The sequence below is a fragment of the Lytechinus variegatus genome, chromosome 7 (genome assembly GCF_018143015.1).
Source record: "Lytechinus variegatus isolate NC3 chromosome 7, Lvar_3.0, whole genome shotgun sequence".
NCBI lineage: Eukaryota > Metazoa > Echinodermata > Echinoidea > Temnopleuroida > Toxopneustidae > Lytechinus > Lytechinus variegatus.
The window spans coordinates 35,939,940-35,943,934 of NC_054746.1; positions in this window are offsets into that span (position 1 = coordinate 35,939,940).

Genomic DNA, 3,995 nt, shown 5'->3' on the forward strand with positions numbered 1-3,995 from the left:
CCGTCCGATAATGAAAATTTCTGCTGCCTAATAATATCTATCTGCTTATTTATATAGATCTATCGTCATCGCGCGCATCAGCTTCACCAATAATCTCCATCCTCGTCACTTTTGCGGACAGTCATCAAGCATCCGTGAGTGAGTGTTGTGGATCACTGTATTTGATGAACTTGCGAATTGTGCACAGTGATTGGGTGACGATTTCTATAAATACTTCTCTGATTACAAAACTCCATCTAGAAATTTTGTAAATACATTTTGCGCGTTAAAAAAATCCATCTTGTAGATTTATGGTGACTTGGGTTGGTCACAGTGGCTTTCTTTCGTATTGTTCACCCAAAACTGGCTTAGAAATGAAATTAACCATTATTTTAAGACTTAATTCAATTCCGCCAAAATTGGTCATCAGTCAGTTAGATATCCAAAATTCCAACGCTTCCTGGAAATATCGAATATTAAAACTACTCGGAAACCGGCTCGGAAAATTGCCTGATTAAACTCCCACCTGCTCTTAAATTTAGAACAGGGAGCACAATACCTGCCATTGTAATTGGTAAATGTGACAATTAACTCCGGAAGAGACTGACACAGGGGTACATGTATATGTTCTTTATGTAAATCAGCGATTGGGGATGACTTTTATTACGTCTTTTATTGATAAAAATGCAAACCCTCTCCTTTTTTTCATCTGATGACACGAAAAGCTTGGCTGACACCAAACTAGTGTCAAACTATATTCGCTAAACTGTTTTTTCTTGATGTTGCATTTTAACGTTTATAATGTTTCATTTCGTGTTAGTATTTCCCATTTAGTTATTGTACGTTAAACTCATATTCATACTCATGTTCACATTCGCCATGTTTACATTCCCTAATTTGCTTAAAGATCAAGTCCATCCCAGAAAAATGTTAATTTGAATTAATAGAGAAAATTCATGCAGACTGCAGGAATAGAAAAGGAGGGTCCCGAGGGGGTTGCGCTATATACGTCCATTCTTCACTAAACTACAAAAGTGTTTTTAAACACGATGATCTGGAGATAATATCATTAGAAATTTTATTGGATGATGAGGTTTTAAATGTAGTTAATTTCTATAACCCCTGTAGCAAACTTAGCACAGACTCGCTGAATGAACTTTTCAAGAATGTGAGGGGAAAAAACTTTGTAATATTGGGAGACTTTAATGCTCATAATACATTATGGGGCAGTAAAAAAACAGATGCAAATGGTAAAGTAGTGGGAAGATTTTGCAAACGAGAGAAATCTTGTTTTCTTAAATGATGGAAGTGCCACTAGAGTAGACTACCACACAGGTAATTTTTCTTGTTTGGATCTAACATTAGCCCCTCCCAGTACAGCGAACAAAGCAACGTGGCAGGTCCTGAATAATAGTTTTGGAAGTGACCATTATCCATTGTTAAGTGAGTTGAACATACTGAAAGGGAATGGTACGCAAACAAAGATCGACCACTCCCATTCAATCAGTTCAATTTTATCCACAAAAAATGTAAATTGGGATGAATTTAGGCGGCAAACTGATGAGCAATGGAATACCTTAGAGAAAGAAGACAAGGTCATAGAGTTCGATACTTTCATGGAATCAATTAAGATTACCCTGGAAAATTTGAAAGGACATCGAGCTGCCAAGTATATCAAGAAAAACCCAGTACCATGGTGGAATAAAGATTGTTCCTCTAGAATAAAAGAGAGAAATAGAGCAAGGAGCAAATTGAAAAGTTATGTAATACCCCCTCCAGATTTATTGGAGGATTTTAAGAAGAAAAGATCTATTGCCCAGAAAACTTTAAGGCAAGCCAAAAGGGTTTACTGGGAAAAGTACTGTCAAGACATTGATCGTTTTACCCCTTTATCCGAGATCTGGAATATGATTAAAAGGATCAATAATGATGGTATTTCGCCCAGGAAAAACATTGTTCTCATGAGAGAGAATAGTTCCGTTGTTACTGGCAATGACGTTGCGGATACCTTCGCCAACCACTTTAAAAACATAAACGATAGTTTTAAGGGCAAAGTTTTTACCCCTGAACAAATAGATATTGTTAAAAAATGTGAGGATATCATATCATCTTTTGGTGATGCTAAGGAATGTTGTGTCCTTAATGAACCCTTTACCATGTACGAATTGAGTATATCTTTTAAAAAATGTAAAGAGTCTTCTCCAGGTAAAGATGGCGTTGGGTATGAAGTATATAAAAATCTCTCACACAAAGGGAAAGGTATAATGTTAGCTATAATCAATAACATATGGGAAACAGGAATTGTTCCCCTCCAGTGTAAGCATTGCGTCATAGTCCCAATATTGAAACCACATAAGGAAGCTACAGACGTTTCTTCCTACAGGCCTATCGCTCTTAATGACTGTTTCATTAAAATAATTGAGAAAATCATCAAAGAAAGAATGGTATGGTTTACGGAAAAGCATAGTTTATTGCCATCTTGCCACAGTGCTTTTAGAAAGGCAAGAAGCACCAAGGACAATATAACTCAACTTGAAAATGACATTCAAAAAAGTATTGGGAATAAAGAACATACCCTGGCCGTTTTCTTTGACATGGAGAAGGCTTATGATAGACTATGGAAGGAAGGCTTGATATATAAACTTAATGAACTTGGTTTCCAAGGCAACATAGTTAAGTTCTTATGGAACTATTTAAGCGGGCGCTCTTTCCAGGTCCGGGCAAATAAGTACCTTTCAGGTATACAGGACATAGATGAAGGGCTACCGCAGGGTAGTTCCCTAAGTCCCGTCCTTTTCAATTTAATGTTGTCGGACATACCAATGGATGAATCTGTCAGTATTTCTATATACGCAGACGACTGTGTTATATGGAAAAGTGGAAAAAACATTGATTTTCTAAAAAGAAAAGTACAAACCTATGTGAATATCCTAAATGAGTGGTTCAACAGATGGGGTTTTACCCTTTCTAAAGAAAAATCTGTTACTTTGCTTTTTAGTAACACTAACAAATGTGTACAGATTGATTTAGATGAGGTCCCCTTACCACAAAAGGACGAACATTCATTTTTAGGAGTATTACTGGATAGAAAGTTAACATGGAGACCACATATAAATATGATTGTAACAAGAGCAAAAAAGAAAATAAATATAATGAAAAGACTAGTGGGAACAAAGTGGGGAAGTAGTTATAAAAGCCTTTTGAATTTTTATAAAGTGGTCATCAGGCCATTGTTGGATTATGCAGCAGAAGCATATGATTCAGCTCATGATCATGTGAAGAACTTCTTGTTGACAATTCAATACCAGGCTTTAAAACTGTGCACAGGGGCGTTACCGGGCACCTCCCTGGAATCCTTACAGGTAGATACTGGTGAATTACCACTTGATCTGAGAAGATATATGCTTAGCAAGGTTTACAAAGCAAAAATAAGACAAAACGCCAAACATCCACTCCAATCATCATTGAAGAACTGTTGGCAATTTGAATACGAAAAAAATAAGAAAGCACGAAAACCTCTTAGATTAAGAGTTTTGGAAGATGAGATACTCTACACAACTGAATCTTTTCAGTCTGATACTCCCATGCCTCCTTGGCATCTCTCTCCACCAGAAGTGTCATTGAAGCTGCATGAGCTTGTGTCCAAAAGTGACAACATTTTTTATCAATACAACACAACTGTGGAGTATATTAATACAACTTGGAAAGAGAATCTCCATATTTACACTGATGGTTCTAGAGACCCGGCGCACGGCAATGCCTCTGCTTGTTTTTACGTGCCTGCTATGCGGGTAATCGAAAGTAAAAGAATGCAAAATTTTACTTCATCGTATAGAACGGAATTGGTCGCCATAGTCTTGGCACTGCAGTGGTTGGAAAATTTGAACGTTTATAATAAAGTGGTAATTTTTACCGATTCTTTGAGTGCTATTGAAGCGGTGAAGGAAAACAATGAGGATAATTTCGTTAGAGAAATCATAATTACCGCTACTTGTCTAAAATATAAAGGTATATTA